Raw genomic sequence first — 23,689 nt, 5'->3', positions numbered from 1 at the left:
TAAACATTGCGGTGACACACTTGCTACCTATAAAGTAGTTTTTTAGACATAGTGTTGCGAACTAATAGAGTAACAGGCTAAACCACCTCTCGCCTAGTCCCCCACTCAGGCGGTGGGGAAACTGGCTTGTGCCGTTTCCCTTTTCATGTCATTTTCAGGTCCATGGTTCCTTGTTTGAAGCCAGTTGAGGATATGTGTTTTCAAATTCAGAACGTTTTAGATTTGGAAACATTATACAGGGTTTGGGCCAGCATCCCGTAATCAAACATGTTATTATTTTTGCAGCAAAACTTATGAATATTTACACAAAGGAGGATAAATAAAGGCTGTAACTTAACCTACTTAACCTATTCAGGGCATATTTTACTGCCAAATTAATTATTTAAAAAACCTTCTTTCAGAGCTTTTGGAAAGAATTGTTGCAAATAAGGGATTATGATCCATATGATTTCTCTGAACTTAGACTGGAAGCTCTGTGAGTGTAGGGGATGTATCCTCCTCAATGCTTAGCATAGGACATGCACATAGTAGGTGTTCATTAAAAGTCAATTGATTTTTATTAATATAAACATGATTACATAGGTCAAGAGTATTATGTGCCTATTAAACAACTAGCCTTTATTTATCTTTCCATTTTTCTAGTTTCAAAATGTATTTTTGAAAATGTTGGAATTCCCCTATGAGCTATAATTAAACCAAAAGCTACCTTGATGGAGCATAAATTGGAAAGTAGTAAATAAGGTAAAAGCTATTGGGCTTTCTGTGTGTTAGTGGGTGAATTAGTGATAAATTAGTTAACTTGTGGAGCTATCTTGCAGTTTTGTAATTCAGCAATGTAATATGCACAATAATTAACTTATCAACAATATTGATGAAAATTGAATATCAAAGAAGGTTTGTTGTTCCCCAGTACCAACTACTTGTTTCAACCATGAGCTGAAAATGACTAAGTGATGTAATAGCAATATTGAAAATGGTACCATCAGCAAGAGAGAAACGATGAGGTCATCCTCTCAGAACATCTGGCCAGCTCTCTACACAGGTCCGAGTCTCATTTGGGAGCTCCTATTAGAGACAAATGAGGATAATTTGGAGTGGGTGTTAATGAGAACAAAGAAAATTAATGTGATTTTAAAAAATGGTCTCCACAATAAAGAGCAAAAGAGATTTGGATCATGACACTAGAAAGGAAAAAGAGTGGGAGTGTCCTCTCTAAGTGTATGCCTCTAACCAGATTTCTACCTTTGTGGAAGGTAAAATGGGAGAACCATCTTGTGGTGTTGTCTCCTAAAAAGTAGATTTAAATGGCAGGGAAGGAATGAAAGCGAAACATAAAACTTATAAATGTGAAGATGGTGAGTCGCTAGAAGAGATAATCAAAGAGGGCCATGGACTCCCCTATTCTTAAGAGACACTGAAAAGCAGCTTTGTATGATTGATCAGTATAAATATGAGGATACAGATGAGAGGGATGAAGGAATTCACAGGTGAAGGATGCCTGCGATCACCCGGCCACGGATGGTGGAGGAAGCGGAGGTGTGGAGTGCCTCCCTTTGTCTCACTCCAGAGGGGATTTGTGGTGGGGGGGCGCATGGAACATCGAGGAAATAAGGCATGCTTCCCGAGAGCTGGTCTGTGCTGGCTGACACGACAGCAAAGGGTGGCATGCTGTGTTAGGCATGAACTCTGCAATGAGTTTCAAGTGGTTTATTTAGAATCTGGCTAGAAAAGGAAGGGAATATAACAGGTCAGCATTTCCCACCAGCTGGCTGGTGTCTCATGGTAGTCAGTGCTCTCCTCTCAGACTTTCTGGAGTCCTGCTTGCTGTTCTGGCTTAGGAGTGTGGTGGTTGCTCCCAGGCCCTGGATTTCTTCTTCTGAGTTGACTTTCTGATACAAAGCCAATGTGGCTTGAAAGGAGCTAGCACCAACCTGGGAAGGTACCTGAAGGATAGATAAATAGGCTTTTCCCTACTCATCTACCCCCTCCTCCAATTCCCACTGGACACAGGTTGGAAAATTCTCCCCTAGATGCCCACATCAGGGTCCTCTTAGCCTGAGACATGATATGACACTTGGAAGAGGGCTGCCTGATTTGTTCTGCCCATTCTTTTTCATGTGGATGGAGTGTGTGTTTTCACATGGCCAGGATTTTGGCCTTTGATGTGTTTTAGGAAAAACCACAGCCAAGCTGGGCTCTCTTCGCTGGCCTTTGGGGTCACTGTTTCCTAGTGAAATTCTGTTTTAATTTTTTGAGGCTTTGAGGATTAGGTCCTGGACCAAGAACTGACTGGGCTTGAGGCTTCTAAGTCGGTGAACAACTGAGGAAATCACATCCCGAGGTGGAGCTACACATAGACAAGGGGCTTTTATGACTGTTGAGAAACATGAGGATGGAGGCACTATGGGTGGGTGACTGGCTCCTGATAGCTTAGTGGGCTGGCTGTGGACCACTCTCAAGCTTGATGCCATGTTACTGGTGTACTAGTACCTTCCCTTCCCGCATGAACCGCTCCTCTGCTCTAAGGCCATGAAAGGAGCTCCGGAAGGAGCTGTGTTCTCTCTCACCTCAACAGCTAAACTGTAGAGCAGATTGGAATCTGATAGTTCAGTTGATTTCTTCTACTGTTAGCATCCAAAAATGTGAAGGATCAGTGGGACAAAGGCCCTTTCTGACATATATTTAGACCCAATTTAAACAAGCCATGAATGTATATGGTCCAGACAGTACCTGAATATACTCAGTTTTATCATCTCCCAGTGACAGTAACTCATTGTCTTACTGTAATGAAATCATGAGTTCCTTGAAGGTGGGAGCCACTTTCTTTCTTTGCCCACAGTATGCTGCCATGAGTCCTGCAGGTGCTCAATAAATATTAATTGAATTAATCAGCTGCCACAACACAGGTGCATACATTTATCTGCCTCGTGCTGTCATCCAGGTACAAATACTGACGACCTATGCATTCTGCTGCCCTTTCAGGCGCCTAGGTGTTCTCTCTCTGTATCTGTGCAGGCTTTCTGCAGCTCTGTGCTGTCTTGGTCTCTTTAGCTGAGCACATTCTGCAAAGTATGAGGCCCTGTTAGCCTTGTACATGCAGCCTATATAATATATAACCCAGCTTTGGGGTATTTACAATCCGCCCTGCTCCTCCTACCCCCCCAGCCTTATCTCTCACCCCTCTCTGAGCCCGTAGCCGTTTCCTGGGATCTCCAGGCTGTTTCTTCCATCCTTCCATGCCTCCACATATGCCTTCCTCTTACTTGCCTGTCGTGCCTGCCTCCACTTCTCCATCGCCCCCAAGTGTGCCTAGATAACTCCTGTTCCTCCTAAAGCCTCAGCTCTGATCCCCACTCATCCTCTACGCTTGCAGAAGGCCATCTGTGTGTCTACTCTGCTCCCACAAAACCCCAGGTACTTCCCTTTCCTCGTTCCTGCCTAACCTGTTTTTACAACTTTTCAAATACTCAACTGCAAGCTACTGGAGGCTTTTTTATATTTTGATTTTAAGTTCTGAGGTACATATGCAGGATGTGTAGGTTTGTTACCTAGGTAAACGTGTAAAAGTGTGCACCACTTACAAGTGCTAACACGCGGTGTTTGGTTTTCTATTCCTGCATTAGTTTTCAGAGGGTTTAAGGTAAATGAGTCCACTCTACTTCTGGGGCAGGGTTTTTAATTACCGTGTAGTCTTTGTTCTGTTGTTGAGATCAGGCTTCTCTGTGTAGGGAGAAGGGAATTCCAGTCATCCTCTTGCATTATAATCAAGTTACTTACCACAGGTCAGGAGTAGCAGTTCTCTGCTTTCATCCTGATCACAGTGGTGATACAGGAATGTAGCATCTAGTGTTTCACTGGGTGCATTAGGCTGCGGTTGCAACAGTGCTTCAGACTGGTGGTTTTCAATCTTTTAAGGACCATGAAGTCATTACAAATTTCATCTGAACTCCATAGTCTACCTACTTTATGCATAAAATGTGGAGTGGGTTTTTTCTGGAAAATCAATTTTGGCCTGAAATGCCTCACCATGAAATGTATTTAATAAATAACACACACAGAGCTTAAAAATTAAAATGATAAAATTGTAAAAGAGTTGAAAATAATTTGGCTCAACAATGAAGAGAATAGACGAGCCCATGGCAGAACTCATTTCACAAAGTTGGAGAAACATACAGGGAAACTTCTGATTCCCTAAAACATGATAATTTCTTATTGTCAAAGGCTGGTACAGCTTGGCAGCTTTGTAAGTTGGGTGATCCTGCTGTCTCCTGATTCTGGTGTCACAACATTTTGCTTTTCATCTCTAGAGTCCTGTAGTTTGGTGAAACTTTAAGTTTGAGAGTTCAACGCAGTGCTCAGAAGATATTTGTTGGATGAATTCATCACTCATACTCCAGTTTGGTTCTCTTTTTGTAATTGATGAGGATGAGGAGAGTGGTAGGTATTTTCGTCAAAGGGCTAAGACTATAACTTGTAAATAGGTACTTAGTTTCCAAAGACACACAGCCACTTGTGCCACACAGCCAGTGCCTGTTCTGTATTCATGAGCTTTACATCTGTGTTTATGATGTTTGTACCAATGGGCATACACAGAACTACCAATCTCTTGGCGGGCTAAGCGGCTACTTCTGTTCAAAGGAAAAAACTTGCTAAGTGGCTATTTTCTGATAAGGATGTCCACATGTAATGGGTGTAGCAAACTGTGTAGGGCACAAAAGAGATAATGACAGGGAGCAGGCTAGTTCTGCCATGCCCAGATAGTGAGGATAGGAGGAGCTGATTCTGTATAGCCAGTCTAGCCTGGTTTGGTTATGGATTACTTTGGATCTTTCATTTCTCAGTGCTTTGCTTGTTTTCCATGTCCATCTCTGTCTTTAACAGGGGAGTATTGTATGCAGTGAGAGCAAGAGCTCAAAGACTTGGGATTCTGGGTCTTATTTCTGGTCAGGTTAATGACGTGAAATGCTCAGAGGTTTTAGGAAGATCATCTTCTTCTCCATCTCCAAAGTTGCATGCTGCGGTCACAAAGGGAATGGGAGGCAGACATCTTTCCAGACACTGAGATCAGGTCGAATCTCTGGAATGTGATTTGGATGTATTTTGGAAGTGTTGGGCTATTTTTAGTAGAAACGGGATAGGGAGTTGGGGAGAAGAGTAAATCTGACTTACAGAGAGTAGATGTTCATGGGAAGTCATAGCCTCTTCTTCATGTTACTTTTCAATTAAAGCCCTGCTAAATGTTAACGTGAATTGCTGGACTGTTATTAACAAAGCTGAAATTTATCATTAGAGACAATTCATCCTCAAGTTCTGCTGTCAGACCAGCATCAGGCTTCTCACAGTTGTGTGACTTTGGGCAAGTAGCTTAAGTTCTGTGAGCTTCGGTTTCTTCATTTATAACATGGAGAAGTGGAAATCACTCACAGGAGAGCACCGATGATGAAAGGCGGTGTGTATGTCAGGCACTTAGCATGGTGCTAGGTACTCACTAATCATGGTTGTTTCATTGTTGTTGGGGGTGATGGTATTCTACAAATGTCTATTGTTGGAGATGTAAATTCCTATTTTGTGTTGGGACCTGGTCTCTTCACACACAGGTGGATAATTCACAACCGAGGACATGTATTTGCTGGCAGTCAAGGGTAACTATAATAATAAAGATAGGCTGGGCTTTCTAGCTCTCTCTTTTTTTTTTTTTTCTCCATGACTCCTGCTAAGCACTCTTGGAGATCATGGCCATCACATTCTTCGTGAAGATTCTCCACCCAGACTGGATGTACCATTTTGAGGACGGGTAGGTCCACTCTTGTTGGATCTCAACTGCAACCTTTTTTGTTGGGATTTGCTAAAGATCTGGTATATGTCACTTTTATAATTAAAAACAATTTAATAAAACACATTAGGGTGGCTGAAAGGAAATATCCCAAATTAACTATGGTCCTATCTGAACATAGGCTAATGCACAGCTCTGTGCTGGGATGGGAGGCTGGTGGTGGTGATGGTGCTTAGACAGTCCAGTCAGGAGAATGGGTAAATTCTGCATTGAGCACAGAATGGTTCAGGGCAAGGCGCATGGGCTAATGCTCAGAGCAGGTGGTGACTATTGCTGTGCTCCAAGCCTGGCAAGGGGTGTTGCCAAGGTGAGCAGGCAGCATTCTGTCTGTGCACACCCACTCTTCTCTCCCAGTCCTGCTCCTCAGGTTGGCTTGACAGCTGATGGCCTTTATCCAAAGAAGGCAGCTGCTGGAGGAAGCCTAAAGCCTGTCCTAACTCTTGACAAAATGTCACACTCATGCCTTTTTTTCCTAGCACCAGAGACTAAGGGTTGTGATGGAAACAAGGGAGCTGCAATAGGGCCGTGACCAAGTGGAAATGAGAGAGTAAGGAGTTTACTGTTTTGCTTGTTGTGAAGAACGGTGGTAAACATTCAAACATTGGTTTAGGTTTTTTTTTTCCTAATGAAATATAAAAACATCTTTTCCTATTTTTTTGGAGGGAAAGGAGGGGGCAACAACGTGACAGAGCTTGAGTAGTAACTGTGTGACCGCTCGGCATCCTGCCCTGAGCATCTCTTCTGTAGACGTGTCTCAGGCATCACAGTAGAGATGTGGTTGCTTCCTCATGTCTTCTCCTGGACCTGTAAAAGCGTTGAGAAGCACAAAATACAGGCTGTTTGTTTTCATCAGAAACCTGTCATCCAGTATTTACAGAATCTACACAGATGCACAAAAAGGGCAAGATGGCCATTACCCATGTAAACGCTAGATAGCCTATGTCTGACGTTAAAAATTTTCTACTTCTACGTGTCTCCCCTACCCCTTTTTTTTTGAGACAGGGTCTCGTTCTGTCACACAGGCTGGAGTGCAGTGGTGTGATCACAGCTCACTGCAGCCTCAACCCCAGGCTCAAGTGATCCTTCCACCCCAGCCTCTCAAATAGCTGGGACTATAGGTGTCTGCCACCATGCCTGGCTAATTTTTTATTTTTTATAGAGACACGGTCTCTCTATGTTGCCCACGCTGGTCTCAAACTCCTGGGTTCAAGTGATCCTCCTGCCTTGGCCTCCCAAAGTGTTGGGATTACAGACATAAGCCACTGCATCCAGCCTATATGTCCCCATTTTTAAGTGCCACAAGTAGAGGGGGGTGTAGTTGCCGTTTTATAATTGGAGAAACTGAGGCACAAACGGGGCTAACAATTTGTTCTTCTGGGCTGTGGAAACAGCAGCAGCCTTAGAGCAATGTTTGTAGACCACACAGGTTCAGAGCCTGTATACTCCTTGCCTGACACTCTATTAAGGACTTTAAATACATTATCTCATTTGATCCAAACAGCAGTGCTGTGAGCTGATGACTATTATTAACTTCATCTTATAGATGAAGAAATAGAGGCTTACAGACTTTAACTAAATGGCCTAGGGCCTCCCAGTTACTAAGTGGCTAAGTCTGGAGACATCCCCAGGCATTCTAACTCCAGATATACCTAACCACTATGCCGTACTGCCTGGTTCACGTCCCCAGATCAAAGTCACCTTAGAATTCTATTTCTGCCATGAAATCCCCTGCCTGCTATCCTCTGGCTCTTTCTGGAAACTGGCTCCAGCCCTTGCTGAATGGAGGAGTACTGCTACCATGTACTAGGAAATGAGGTGTGGCAAGCGTTTTAGAGTTGCTTGCAGACTATTTTAGCAATGACCACTCACTTCTCTGCACCTTTCAAATGACCTATGCTGGCTTATGTGTCCACCACCATGGCCCCGCACACGTGCCTTCTTGGGAACGGCAGGCACTTGGCAGCTCTTCTGCCCCTTGCTCTAGGCAAGTTGTTTGGAATCAGGCCACTTTAAGAGAGGAATGTGGTGGCAGTTACTTTGCAAGCAGCTCAGTGTGACTATTGGTAAGGCACTGACGTGCCGTTCAGTGAAACTTCTGAGTAGCCCAGTTACAGTGCTCAGAACTGGGGGTGCTCTTGTCCCGGGTGCTTCCAGATAACATTTGCCGCACTCTTTAACAGATATGAGGAAAGTGTTATCAAACTGCGACACCTTGGGACACCTTCTGCAAGAAACCCTCTTCTAGTTCCATACACTGGGGTTTCCCTTCTGCATATAGGTAAATATGTGCTGTGTTAAAGAAAGACGCCCCCCCAAAAAAAGTGGGATGTCAGAGGGCAGCTGGGAGATTGGACATAGACATTTCCCTCTGACTCTGCCACTGGTCTGTCCTGGGAATGTTACCCACAATGCTTTCCTATCTTCTCTACGTCTGTGTTGATTTCGGGGAAAAAGTGCTTGGCAATCCTCACAAGAAATGTGGATCTGACGCAGGCTAGAGACCCAGTGCATTCTGTGTTTTGAAATCTCAGGGTGTGGATTAGCTGTGACCCTAAAGAGCCTTTTGGGCCTCCAGCGCAGATCGTCTTTCTTTCCTGTTGCCTTTCTCGATGCTCTTGTTGCCTGGTGTTGAGCTGGAAGTGGAAGAATTCGTCTCAGATGATTTAAAAACTGTTTATAACCTCCCCACTCCTTTGATCTCCACATTCCTTCCTGCAGAGGGCTTGGGTCTGGCTCGGTTGACAGGGCAGTGATCACAGGAGGTAAGGGCAGGGGCTCTGACCCATACTGCCTGCGTTTGAATCCTGGCTCTGTCATTTACAGGCTGATGTGCTGGGGCAAGTCACTGAACCCTCTAACCTCAGTTTCCTAACTTATAAAATAGGGATAAGGAGAGTGGCTTGCACTCAGGGTTGTTCTGAGGAGACGATGTAATGGGGTTTACAAAATCCAATGCCAGGCACAAGGTAAACTCTCAGTAAATATACAATGACAATAGCTTCATAGCTGGAGAAATTTACTTCCTATTAACTGGGTGAGGAAACTGAAGCACAGAGAGAAGCAGTTTTTCCAGCTGTGCCAATAAGAAATGTTTAAATTACCTTCCTGACTGTAAGCTCCTTGAGGATAAGGAACACATATATAGCATCCCTTTGGGAAATATTTGGATAATTAAATTGATGTTTATAATGGTGCTGTCTTGTATGGCAATAGCAGCAAGTTCTACAGGCCCTATCCACCTCTCTGTCCTGTGGTCTCCTCCCTAGAGGACTCTGCTCTATTGCTGATCTCCCTTCTGTGTAGCCCAATGTTGATCACATCGACAGACTCCAGAAGTAAGGAGCTCAGTACGTGTGTGTCAAATGTGAAGGGATGGTGAAGAAAGGGCTCTGTGGGTCACAGCTCAGCCAGGTGAGGTGTGTGAATATGTTCTCTCCTTCAGGTAGCAAGAAGCTTCTTAGAATAGCCTCATAGTTCTTTGGGGGAACTGGTCCACTGCAATAATGAGTGCAGCTTTAATAATTCACTCCACAAGTTCTGAGGTTGCATCTTACATGATTTCAGAATTACATATTTGACCATGCCTTTGCAGCAGTCCTTGTAACTTTCAAGACTTTTGCTTTTTTAGCATTTATAAAAGATACTTTGAGACCTTTAAAGCATGAATCTAAACAAATGTCACAAAAAGTCTTTACTCTCTTGGCTTTTGCTTTCATAAGCAGGAAAGGCTCAAATAATGATGTTAGCCTCGTGGGGTATTCTCAATGGCCAGGAGAAAGGTGAGAAGTAGCTGATTCACTTGGAGGGATCCTAAGGTGGAAATGGGCCATTAGCAGTCTTTCCCCATCTTCTGAAAAGGCAGAGTTTTTCTTCTGAATGGGAACATCATGGAGCAGAGCACATAACAAACTCTCAGAAGACATGAGTTCAAGCGTTGGTTCTGCCAAGAAAGGAACTTGATCTCTAAGTCTTAGTTTGTTTAACTGAAACTGAAATTAATAGTACCTTTCCCACCTGTCTCACAGGGTCCTAAGCAGATCAGAGAGAAATTGCAGGAGATAACTTTCTGATAGGCATTGTTTACATAGACAATAAAGATCATCATTCTCTTTTATCAGCACCCAGCTCAGACGCCGTGTCTTCCATGAAGCCTTCTTTAATTTCTGTAGCTTTAAGTATTCTCTCTGACTCTGAAATTCTGTGGCACTTATTTATGCCTCTCTCTTGACACTTGCATAGCTCTATCTTGTTGTATCATTGGTATTAATATACCATGTGTTAGGCAACCTTAGGAAAGAATTCATAAACTTCCACTATAGAATCTTGCTCAAGAAAAATCTTGCATTATTTAAAAATAAATTACGATAATTATTTGACATTTTTCTCATCAGAGCAGTTTATGGCAATGGGACTGCCAGGTAGTAAGTGCTCCATAATTATTTGCTTTTAATCTTTTCATTTATGTTTATTTATATTTTTAGTTTTAATATGTTACTTTTATGTCTATCAAAGCATAATTTACATACAGTAAAATTCACAAATTTCTATAGGTTTTGACAAATATATATAGTTGTATCACCACCATCAAAATCAACCTCCAAAATTCCCTCATGCTCCTTTCTGTCAACCTATTTCCCCAACCCTACAATCCTAACCCCTGGCAACCACTGATTTGTTTCTTGTCCCTATAGTTTTGCCTTTTCTAGGACAGCATATACATTTAATCAGACAGTGAGCAGGCTGTTCAGTCCAGCTTCTTTTGCTTAGCAGAATGCATATGTGATACATTCATGTTGTGTATATATCAATTCTTACCCTTTTACCACTGAATAGTAGTCCATTTTGTAAGTGTACCACAATTGGTTTATCTATTCGCCAATCTGATGAACATTTAGGTTGTTTCCAAGTTTTAGTCAGTATAAATAAAGCCACTATAAATATTTGCATAGAGGCTTTTTTTTCTTTTTCTTTTTTGAAACAGTTTCACTCATGTCGCCCAAGCTGGAGTGCAGTGGCGTAATTTTGGCTCACTGCAACCTCCACCTCCCGGGTTCAAGCAATTCTACTGCCTCAGCCTCCCGGGTAGCTGGAATTACAGGCACACACCACCACCCCAGGCTAATTTTTGTATTTTTAGTAGAGATGGGGTTCCACCATTTTGGTCAGGCTGGTCTCAAACTCCTGACCTCAGGTGATCGCCCACCTTGCCCTCTAAAGTGTTGAGATTACAGACGTGAATCACTGCGCCCAGCCCTAAATATTTGCATAGAGGCTTTTGTGTGAACATGTTTTCATTTCTCTCAGGTAAGTACCTGGGAATGGAATTGCTAGTCATATGGTAAATATGGTATGTTTAACTTTATAAGAAACTGCAGAACTTTTTTTTTTTTAAAGCCACTCTAATAGATATAGAGTGGTGTCTACCTGTGGTTTTAATTTACATTTTCCTAATGACAAATGAATTTGAGCACACTTTCATGTGCTTATTTGTTATTATATTTCTTTTTTAGGTAAAGCATCTGTACAAATCTTTTGCTCATTTTAAATTGAGATTTTTTTATTGATGAGTTTTGAGTTTTTTATATATTCTGAATACAACTACTTTATCAGATACATGTTTTGCAAACATTCCTCCTAGTCTAGGGCTTGTATTTTCATACATTTTTAATTTTGGTGGTCAAATTGATCAAATCTTTCTTTTATGATACCTGATCTTTTATGGATTATACTTTTAGTGTTTAAAATATTTTGCTTAACCCAATGTCACAAAGATTTTCTTCTGATTTTTTTAATGGAAATTTTATGGTTGTAGGTTTTATATTTAGATCAATAATCCATTTTGAATTAATTTCTGTACATGGTATGAGGTATGGGTCAAGGTTCACTTTTTTTGCATATGGATATCCAGTTGTTCCAGTGGAATTTGTTAAAAAGACTATCCTTTCTCCATCAAGTTGTTTTTGTACCTCTGTTGGAAATCAATTGGCCATATATGTCAATCTATCTCTGGACTCTATTCCATTGATATATATGTCTATCCTCTTGCCATACTATTCTATCTTGATGACCGTAACTTTGTGGTAAGTCTTGAAATCAGGTAATGTAAGTCCTCCAGTTTGGTTTTTCTTTCAAAATGGCTTTGTCTATTCTATTTTCTTAGCCTTTCCATAGAAATTTTAAAAATCAGCTTGTTGGCCGGACGCGGGGGCTCACGCCTGTAATCCCAGCACTTTGGGAGGCCAAGGTGGGTGGATCACCAGAGGTCAGGAGTTCAAGACCTGCCTGGCCAACAGGGTGAAACCCCATCTCTACTAAAAATACAAAAATTAGCCGGGCGTGGTGACAGGCACCTGTATTCCCGCTACTCGGGAGGCTGAGGCAGGAGAATCGCTTGAACCTGGAAGGCAGAGGTTGCAGTGAGCCGAGATCGCACCACTGCACTCCAGCCCAGGCAACAAGAGCAAAACTCCGTCTCAAAAAAGTAAAAATTGAAAAAAAATCAGCTTGCTGATTTATCAAAAACAGTTCTCCTAGGATATTGACTGGCATTGCTTTGAGTTTATAGATCAGTTTAGAGAGAATTGACATCTTAACAATATTGATTCTTCCAATCCCTAGGCATGGTATATTTCCCCATTTATTTAGATCTTCGGTTTCTTTCTTTAATGTTTTTAGATCTTGCCCATTTTCTCTTATATTTATAGGTAAGGATGTAATAGGCTGTAGGTTGCTGTTGTTGAGTAAATACTTGAATTCATGAGTACATAAAAGTGTCAACCTACTTGTGAGTGCTTGTCTTGATTCCATAATTAAATACAAGATGCTAGAATAGGGTTGGAAAATTTATCAAATCTCTTGGTTATGAAGAGGCCAGCAGTGAGAATAAGAGGTCTGAGCCTCCAGGAGACAGGAAATCTGGACTTCATTCTGACACCCTCCCCAGCACATTCTTTAACCTTGGACAGCTTCTTTCCCCTGCCAAGGGTCTGCCTCCTAGCACAAGTTATACATTGAGAAGTCTGCATCTTTCAGGGATTCTCTGGGAAGAGCTCATTTTCTCTGTAGCTGCAATAGACAGCTGCCTTTCTTGCATGATTTGAAGGTGCTGAAGAGCCTGTCTGACCAGCCATTTCTCACCCATTAGCCTGATTTGGCTCCTAAATTTCCTCTTGCAAAAGATGTCCCTCCTTTAAGTAATATATTATATTTCCATAGGCCTTTATTCAGATGTGTTCCCTGAGAGGGATACTCTGGCTCCTTAGGAAGGTGGATAGTTACATCTGTTCCATCCAATTAACATGTACTAATTGAGTACCTACCATGTGCAAGGCACTTTTAAGACCTCCAGGTGAAAATGGCATCCTTCCCTTCAAGGAGTTTACAACGAAAGGAAATTAGGTTGTCAAAGTCAATTTTGTTTCGAAGTAGGATAACCGCTAGGTCTGAAGGAGCACTGCTTGAGTCAGTCAACTTGGAGGTTAGGAGGGCAGGGATGTTTGAGGCAGGGACGAAGGAGAAAGAGGGTCACAGAAGGGGCGATGGGGAAATGACAATAAACCCCACCGACCGTACCCTTTTTTCCATTTTGCCATGACAGCATATTGAGCAGACCCACAAACTCAATACCGAGAGACATTGTATGTTATTTGTAAATAATACCCTGAGGCAATCTGTTACTATACAGTTTATACATTATTTTCATATAACTTCATTTAATCTGTGCAGCAGCTTTATGTGGTAGGTGGTGAGTGTATTAATTAGGGCACCCTAACTGCTCCAATAAAGACTCCAAAATGAAATTTTATCTTTTGCTCAAATCATAGGCTAGTATATCAGTGTAAATCGAGGGGGAGGCTTTGCTCCTGAAAGTCATCCAGGAAATTCAGTTCTTTCCACCTTATGGCCCATCTTCTAGGTTCTAGGAATTTAGAGCAAAGAGTAAGAATGATGGGAAAGATTTTATGGCTAAGACCTTGAAGTGGTGCACATCATTTCTGCTCATTCAACCTCACAGCCTCACCTAACTGCAAGGACAACTGGAAGGTGCCTCCAAGCTGTGCGTGCAGAAAGCAGAATATGGATAATGGTAGGCCCCACCAATCTCATTTTATAGGTAGGGAAACTGAGGTACTGAGTCATTAAGTGAGCTGTAGAAGAACACATCATTGCTAAGTAGGACAGGATTTCAACTTAGGTCTTCTATTTGGATAGAATGGGAATAATAATGGCAGTAATAACAATAATAATATCTAACAGTTTTTGAGTATGGGTGGGTATTCAATGGAACAATATACATAAAGGCCTTAGTATGTTTCAGATTCCCTGTCTAGCTCTGAGCTCTGCAACACAATCCTATAAAGAGCCAAGTATCTTTCCTGAGCAGCAGAGGGACAGCAGGAGCTGGTAGCTGGTGGCTGCCTGTCAGCAGAGCCCACCACAGGGCTGAATCGACTCTAATGGTGGAATGCTGCTCTCCCTGCAGACCTGGGAGATTGTGCACACCAGGAACTGACTCTGGGCTGGGTGAGGTGGCTCGCGCCTATAATCCCAGCACTTTGGGAGGCCGAGGCAGGCAGATCATCTGAGGTCAGGAGTTCGAGACCAACCTGGCCAACATGGTGAAACCCTGTCTCTAATAAAAATACAAAAACTAGATGGGCAAGGTGGCGAGTGCCTGTAATCCCAGCTACTCAAGAAGCTGAGGCAGAAGAATCATTTGAACCCAGGAGGTGGAGGTTTCAGTGAGCAGAGATTGCACCACTGCACTCCAGCCTGGGTGACAGAGCGAAACTCTGTTTCAGAAAAAGAGAATGGACTCTGCAGGGCCTGAAGAAGCTGGACTTAATTTTGCTCAGTACCAAAGCTGCCTCTTGCAAGCACCTTCCCAAATGTTCCCAGGGGACAGCCCCACTGAGTCAGGCTAGGCATGCTGGCCAGGGATGAGAAAACCTCTAGCCAGGCCCTGTTCCCTCAGGAGTCCTTGTGGGCCCCAGCAACTTTTAAAAGATAAAATTTCACTTAATTCTTTTGAAAGCTCTAACATGAATGAATAAGTAAATTGGCACCCATAACTTATATATTATTTATAGGTTAGACTTTTAAAATAGCTCTTTTTGTTTGGAAACCATTCTAAGACTGACATTTCTGTGACACGAGAAAGAAACTATAAAAGACTTCTCAACTAAGTAAGGTAGGGCTTCCCTGTCTAGAAAAGTTCTGCATGTGAAGCTGCTGCTTTTATCAATTTTTTGGGTGAGGAAATTGAGGTGTGGGTTGTGTCAAAGCTGTCCTAAGGGATTTCAAGATTTGTAGAGATTCAGGCTGGGTACAGTGGCTCATGCCTGTAATCCCAGCACGTTGGGAGGCCAAGGTGGGTGGACTGCTTGAATCAGGAATTCCAGACCAGCCTGGCCAACAAGGTGAAACACCACCTCTACAAAAAATACAAAAATTAGCCGAGTATAGTGGCACGTGCCTGTAGTCCTAGATGCTTGGGAGGCTGAGGTGGGAGAACTGCTTGAGCCTGGGAGGCAGGGATTGCAGTGAGTGGAGATCGTGCCACTGCACTCCAGCCTGGGCAACGAGATTGAAATCCTGTCTCAAAAAAAAAAAAAAAGATTTGTAGAGTTGGTAGGAATTTGGGCCCTGTTGCCACTGCCCATCCCTTTTGCCACACCGTCTAGCAGGAGAGGAAGAGGTGGTTAACAATGTGTGGTTGAGCCAGTCATGGTGGCTCACAACTGTAATTCCAGCACTTTGGGAGGCCAAGGCAGGTGGATCATCTGAGGTCAGGAGTTTAAGACCAGCCTGACCAATATGGTGAAACCCCGTCTCTACTAAAAATACAAAAATTAGCCAGGCATGGTGGCAGGCGCCTGTAGTCCCAGCTACTTGAGAGGCAGAGACAAGAGAATTGCTTGAACCCAGGAGGCGGAGGTTGCAGTGAGCCAAGATCACGCCACTGAACTCCAACCTGGGTGACAGAGCGAGACTCCAATTCAAAAAAGAAACAAAAAAACAATGTGTGGTTGAGGCAGGAGGAGTGACAGGGACAATGTCAGGGCATTGATGATGAATCTACAGTGCTACTGCAACATGCTATGCTTCCAACCTTCTCGCCACCTTGACCTCCAAATTGGCCTCCACATGGTGTGTCCTCTGTGGGAACTGCTTTTATCTTCTTAAGGAGCAGCACTCTGCATTTCTCAATTCTCATCCATTTTTTCAAAAACGATCTTTAGCTCATTTCATGTACCTGGCATTACGTTGGGCTGTTGGGATAAGAAGAATGAATATGGATGGTCCCTGACCTCAGATAGCTTACAGTCAGTCTGGGAGAGACAGAGAACTAGACTATGATGCTACAGTGTGGCAAGTGCATTGATGAAGATGAGCACGAGTGTGATGGGAACACTAAAGAAACACCCCACCTCTGCCTGCTGCAGGGGATGGTGGTAGAGGTGGGAGGTTTCTTTTTTTTTCCTTTTTTTTTTTTGAGATGGACTCTTGCTCTGTCACCCAGGCTGGAGTGCAATGGCCCAATTTTGGCTCACTGCAACCTCTGCCTCCCAGGTTCAAGTGATTCTCCCACCTCCGCCTTCCCGAGTAGCTGGCACTACAGGTGTGCATCACCATGTCCAGCTAATTTTTGTATTTTTAGTAGAGCCTGTGTTTCACCATGTTGGCCAGGCTGGTCTCGAACTCTCAACCTCAGGTGATCCACCTGCCTTGGACTCCCAAAGTGCTGGGATTATGGGCGTGAGCCACCACACCCAGCAGAGGTGGGAGGTTTCTTGAAGGAAATGAGGCTGGGCTGAGTTCTGATAGAGAAGAAATTATTCTGTAAAGGAGCAAGGATTTTTCGGGCTTAGGGAACAGCATGTGCAAATAACATGTTCAGAGAGAGCCAGGGACCTAAATGGAGTTCCTATGGCTGGATGTAGGATTGGAGAAGTTGGGGGGAAGGATTGGATGGAAATAGTAATCAGGGAGGGACTAGATCACAAAGGGCTTTGTCTGTGATTTATTATGGGTTTTAAACTCCCTTCTGAGATAGAGAAGAGCTGTTAAAGTATGTAAGTGATGTCATCTTTGTATTCTAGGATGGCCTTTCTGGCCTCAGTGTGGAAAATGGGCTTGTGTGGTAGGCCAAAGAACAAATATAGATACAAAGACCAGCAGAAACCACTAGACTTGAGAAGGCAGTGGCCAGAAGTGTGGCCAGAAGTGTGGAGATGGAGAAGAACAGAGATTGGAGAGATAGAAAAAGGGCTGGTGTGATGAGACGGAAGAAGGGCATGGAGCATGGTCTGAGGTTTTGGTTTGGGCCACTGGGATGTTGACAGACAGGAAGCATGGCAGGAAAAATGGGAAAAGGATGAGGATAGATTCCACTGGGGGTTAGGGTAAACATGAGGGACTTGTGGGCCTTCTAGGTGGATGTTCTGAAGGCAGGTAGACACGATGGATTCAGAATATTTGAAAGTCATTAGCATAAGATGGTAATTCAAGTCATGGGAGTGAAGGAAATAGCCTAGGAACAGTGTGTAGACCGAGGAAGAAGTGGAGGGGCCCAGGAGATAACTTTGGGGACCATCACTATTTAAGAGACAGGCCAAGGAAGAGTAGCCCACAGAGAAGGCCAAGGAGGAAGGGCCAGAAAGTTAAGAAGGGAACAAGGAGCATGTCCTGGAAGACAAAGGAAATGATTTCAGAAAATTTTGGAATGGCCAACAGAGCCTAATGCTGCTAAGTAAGATAAGACTTGAAAAGCATCTCCTGCTTTAAGTAACAAGGAAGGGAGGTATCAGCTATTTTGGCAAGAATAGCTTCATGGAAGCTAGATTTCAGTGAGTTGAGGAGTGACTTGAGGATGGGATGAAGAAGCTAGAAGCTACCATGAATATAGATAAGTACACTGTATCTATTTTCACCTCTGGAGTGGAGGGCTGAGGTCATCATACTTCTCAGTTCATCATCATTTTCCAGGCAAGGCCCTTCTCTGTGGTTGGTTGATTGATTGATTTCCTTTTATTTCCATTTTCCTTTTCTATTCTCTTCACTCCACATAAAGACAACCATTTTTATGTGTTTAAGAGTTTTCCTTTAATTTGCATATGTCCTTGTATGGGTATTGGCTTATATGCACATATTTTTAAATTATGCCAATGATGTTATAGATCTCATTCTGTTTCCTATGTATTTTGTTCAGCACTGTTTCTATGATACCCCAGCATTGCCATGTGTCCTCCACGTGTTCATTCACCGCATTTTACCTGGCCCTGCCCCAGTGGTGGACACACAGGTTATTTCCACCTGCCAGTCACCACAATCAATGCCTCAGTAAACATTCTCGCATATGTCCTCTTCTAGGCCTGTGCGAGTAGAGTCACACTTAGCCTGCCTGAGTCCTGGCAGACAGCCTGCCAGAATGGCTGGGCCAGTCCACACTCCCACCAGCAGTGCACAAGGCAGCCCCTTTCCACATCAGCGTCTACGTTCAGCATGACCCAGCTTGCTAATGTTTGCCTGTGGGGTCTCCTTGTTTTAATCTGCATTTCTCAGGTTACTCATGGGCTTGAGTATCTCTTCTTAGGGTTTTAGCTTTTTAGGTTTTCACTTCTATGAATTACTCGTTCATGTCCTTGGCAACTTTGTCAAGAATTTTGGCTCTGAAAGAAAGGAGAGAGAAGATGGCAAGAAGGACTTTTGCTAAAGATGGGAAAGACCTGTGCATCTGAAAATGAAGGCAGAAGAGAGAAAAAGCTAGAGATTCATGTTTCTCCCAGGATTTGAGGAATGGGCAGCAGGAAGGAATGCAAAGATCTGACCTCCCTTGGTAGTGGCAGTGAGGTTGGTGGGGAGGAAGTGGCAGTGAGGTTAGTGGGGAGGAAGTGAGACTGAGGAGGGGGAGTCAGTGCATGGGTCACCACCAGCTTTCCCTGAGCCCATCTTGCCTGCCCCCTCCACTTGAGGGGGAAAAGAGGCAGCCGGGGATCCGTGGGGTTGGATGGGGGGAAAAGGCAACCTCACTCAGATTCTGAGAACATGATATACATGTGTTTCTAAATGTTTGAAAATTGTATTTGTTTTAAATTTTAAGGGGATGGGAGAGGTAGCTAAATATCAGGGTATGGGATATGGCATAAATAAAGTTGTCAAGGCACATGACACCATGGTGGGGACAGGGGCCATGTGAGCCCTCCTGACTAAAGCAGAGTTCACATAAAGGAGAGTGTGAGCTCAGCACCAAATGGTGCAGGACTTTGGATTGGACTGCACTGCTGAAAGCTTACAGAGTGGGGGTGTGTCAGCATGAGGGGCCATGCAGGAGGGACTGTGAAGGGACTGAGTACAGACAGAGATGGACCAAGTGGGAAGAGATGAGGGCCTGAGTGAAGTAGAATTTTAAAACATAAAGAAATGATGAATGAAAGACCCTGCCAGAGGCTTAATGACTAGCCTTGGTGATGAATAAATATTGAATAAACAGTCAGTACATGTACATGGGATAACTGAGTATGTGGGTCAGGGAATATGATGGGATAGAAGGCTTTAAAAAGGCTCCAGAAGGCAGAGGTTACAGTGAGCCGAGATCGTGCCACTGTGCTCCAGCCTGAGCAACAAGAGTGAAACTCCGTCTCAAAAAATAAAATAAAAATAAATAAATAAATAAAAAGACTCCAGAGTTTGAGATCAGGTCTGTAGGATGAGGCTAATATTTACTGAGCACCTACTAAGTCCCAGGCCAAGTACTAGGCACTGGAGTACAATAATGAAAAAGACAGACATGACAGACATGGCTGCTGCATGTAAGGAGGCTATAGTCTAGGCATAAAGAAAAAAAAAAAGAGAAAACAGACAGATACATGAATAATTACAATTATAATAAGTTCTATAGAGTTAAGCAGATTGTCAAAAAGACTGAGGCTAACAGAGCGGGGAGCTACCTTAGAGAAGGTGAGCAGGGAGGACTTCTACAAGAAAGCCATGTCTGAGAAGAGACCTGAGGAATGAGAAGGAGCCAGACATGCAGAGATGCTCCAGGAAGTGTCTGGGGCAGTGGGCACAGCATACACAAGAGCCCTGAGCTGGGGAGGACATTTCAAGTTTGAAGAACTGAAAGAAGGCTGGCAGGTTACCTGTAGGGGGTGTGGGGAGATGAGCTTGGAGAAGATGGGAAGGACCTTAGGACCATGGGAAAGGGTTGACTTTTATTCTAGGTTCCAGTTGTGCCTAGGGCATATGACTGTATTTTACAAATTTAATTTATTATTAACTGCCAATTTTATCAAAGTTTTTATATACAAAATTTCAAGCATAAAAAGTAGAGAGTATAGAATCATGAACCCCCATAAGTAGATCACTCCAAGCCAATAACCAACAAGTGGTTTCCCACTTGTTTCATCTGCTGCTTATTTTGCTGAAGCACATTTAAGCAAATCCCAGACATCATGTCATGTCCCCCACTACATTTTTGAGCATTGCAAAAAAAACCTCATTTTCTTACATAACCATAATGCCATGATCACATCTAACAAAACTGACTAATTCCTAGGTACCAATCAATATTGAATCTGTAATTCAGATATCCCTGATTGCCTCGTAAATGTGTTTTTTTTAAAATTCAAGAGCCAAACAAGGTGCATTATATTTGATTATAATATCTCCTGAGTCTCTTGATCTATAGCAGTCCTCACTCCCTGCCTCTTTTTTGTCTGTTTTAATGCCTCTGACTTGTTGAAGAAGCTGAGTCAGTTGTCTGCAGAATGCCTTACATTCTGGGTTTGTTTCTTTGCTTCCTCATGTGGTTATTTATCTTGATTTCCTATAATTCCTATAAATGGGAAGTTAGCTCTAAAGCTTAATTATTAATAAATTCAGGTTCAACTTTTTTGGCAAGAACATCATAGGTCATGATGTCCTTCACGTTGTGGCATGTCAGGAGGAACACGTGTCTGATTGTCCTGTTCTTGGTGATACTAAGATTCATCAGTGAGTTTGGGTGTTGAAAACTTGATCCCTCCATTGGAAAGTTCACCCATCAACCCATTATCTGATGGGTTTTTAAAATCTTTTCCGAATCAGTTATTACATTATAAATATAATTTCAATGATGATGCCAAATAAATTATTCCAGTCTATTCTTGACTATTTCCAATGTTGAGACCTCACTACCTCCTGCAGTTTTCATCAGAGAAGAGAGAAGTTACTGTAGATATTCTGCAAAAGTCCTCATGGCAGAAGAGAAATTGGGCATCCAACTTTTCAACTCAACTGCCATAAAATGTTACTTATTCTGGGAGAGGAGGGCAGTGGCTATCTTGAAAGAAGTGAGTTGGGAGAGATAAGAGGAGGTAGGACTGGGTCACAAGTTTCTGTAAGTGTAGATATTGAGCCCAAGAATCCCCATAGAGGATAATGTTTAAAAACTATTAGGTTGGTGCAAACATAATTGTGGTTTTTACCATTGAAAGTAATGGCAAAACCCACAATTATGTTTGTACCAACCTAATATGTATATAAGAGTATCATCTCTCCCCTCTCCTTTAATGGTTCCCAGTGGAAATTTGCCTCTGTGCAGGATGTGAAGTGCTGATAGATACTGTTGTTACGATAGAAGGCTGATGGGCCAGTCCCTACATCAGAGCTGAGCAGCACCTGTTCCTCAACCAAATCCTATAAGAACGATTGGAGCTATGATCCTATCCACCCCCACCCCTATTCCAGCAGCTGCAGCATAACTGGAGCCAGTTCTTGGTAGGAGATTTTTCCATGATGAGGGTGGACAAGTTGTGGCATGTAAAGCCCCTGCCGGGTGACAGAAACTGGAGTAGAAGTGTCTAGTAAAGGCCTCACCAAACAGCAGTGCACCAGAATGACCAGAATATTGCAGATGCATGGAGATTCCTGAGTAGCAACCATGGGTAGTAATCTTGGGACTTTAAGCACCCCAAACCACAGTCCATCAGTGATGCACTAATAGCCAGGCTTGGTTGGGATGGGAACTGCAGTGTGAAAAAGCAGAATGTGCTCTGGGGAAGGGAAGTGGCTTGTCCAGGAACTGCTGGTGGTGTCCATTGACTGGAAAGGTCACCCATAGGTGGCATGCTTATCTGGGCCACACCATTACCCCATAATATTGAAACTCCCTGGTTCTGCTGTCCTGGTAGCCCCATGCTCAGTCTTAGCCATATTGAGACTGAGCTGTAATTTCTAGGTGGAGATGTCTGATAGGCAGATGGAGGTGCCAGACTAGAGCTTGAGAGTAGGGAGGAGGTAAGGGCTGCAGATGGATTTAGAGTAAGTACTCTGCACTGCACGTTTTATTGCTTCTCATTCTAGTAAGTGTGTGCACGTGTGTTTTTGTGTATTTAACTATTCTTTAAGGTGCCTGTGAATATGCAATGCGATTATGATTAGAGGGAGAGGAAGGATGTTCGTTTTTTGGTGATGGATTGACAGAAAAATTACCAGAGAAGCTTCAGGATTTAATCTCCTGACCGGGTTGCCACAATACCAAATTATGTTAAAAGCAGGTTTGAGGTAGCATAAGGGGGCAGGACAAACTAGAAAACAGGTGAGGGGGTCAAACCTTACAGCTAGAGAGAAAATAACAACAGAGTGGAAGGAGCAATACTGTTTAAGCAAGACAGTGTCCTTGCTATTGCAACAGCCTGCTCCTCAGCCCTGCATTGCCTTGTATTCCCCTGGTTTCCCACTTTGGAAGTAGATCTTTGTGCTTTGTTGCTTCTCACTTTTGTATGACCCAGGGAAGAGGAGAGGATGCTGTTTACTTTGTTATGGGACTAGAGGATGGAGAAAAGAGAAGAGCTGCCTCTTCTGCTTGGGGCTTCGGCGAGGGCTGACATAGGTTCTAGCTTGGGCTCCATCAGCACCCTGCAGGCTGGGAGAGGAGCTGCTACCACCACTTTCTCAGTTTTTAACCAACCCAGGGAGTAACTGGACATAGCATGTAAGGTTGAGGCTCCAAGCCTAGCATCCGACCTCAGAGGCGGATGTGAAGGTTGGAGCTGTGAGTTGCATCAGTGGTATTGTGAAATGCATTAATAAGTATACGTTCCTTCTGTGAGCTGAGTCCTCTGTGTGATCCCATGAACTTTTCAGTGCTGAGCTGTGGGCAAGACTTCTCGGATCCCATCCTACTCAAAATATAGCCTGGGGTCAGAGGGTGGCAGAAGGCAGGTAAGGATGACTCTGGACTGTGCATTTAGAGCTGCTAGATGGGCAGGTGGATGGATGGATGGGGCAGGTGGACCTCTCTGGGCACAGAATCACAGAGACCAGAGAAGACCCACCTATACTTTGACAAGGGTCAGGTGGGTTCAGAGAAGGAATTTTGGGGGGGACTTGTGGGTGAGTCGGGGAATGAATGGACAAGGAAGTACTTATGCCTTTTTTCCTGGGTTTACTGATGGGCCTGAATTGCAATTTAAGGTCTAATTTTAGCCATGTATTTGTGGTCCTCCGTGACTCATGGAAGGCCACTCTAGATGTGCAGATGACTTATAGCCTTGAAAATGAGACCAGATCATCTCATCTCCAAGTTCCTCCCAGGTAGCAATTTAAATGTCATTTCCATGACTCCCCATTTGATTAAGTGTCCCCACCATGAGCCCCAACATATGCTGTTTTTTTCGGTCATGGTCGTCTCTTTATAGCCAGGCCTTTGAAGGGCCGTTGTAACAGTACAGAAAGAGACATGGTGACACTGAGAATGGGTTAAATCTGGTGTTGGACAGGCATATCTTCATGTTTGCTTTTTGTTAACTATCTGTAGCTTTGCTGTTCTCTTATTTATTTCCTTCCTGCTTCTCAGACCTGATTCTCCGAGAG

The 23,689-nt window shown here is 43.4% G+C and overlaps 1 protein-coding gene across 3 annotated transcripts in view; it reads left to right on the top strand.

The window, feature by feature from the left end:
• SPTB (spectrin beta, erythrocytic) overlaps window positions 1-23,689 on the top strand; it is a 137,173-nt gene that overhangs the window by 31,079 nt on the left and 82,405 nt on the right. The gene's annotated exons all lie outside the window — the stretch shown is intronic.

This window comes from Macaca fascicularis, chromosome 7 (assembly GCF_037993035.2).
Source record: "Macaca fascicularis isolate 582-1 chromosome 7, T2T-MFA8v1.1".
NCBI lineage: Eukaryota > Metazoa > Chordata > Mammalia > Primates > Cercopithecidae > Macaca > Macaca fascicularis.
Note: the sequence above shows the minus strand (reverse complement) of the source record. Positions and strands in the feature narration are given on the sequence as shown.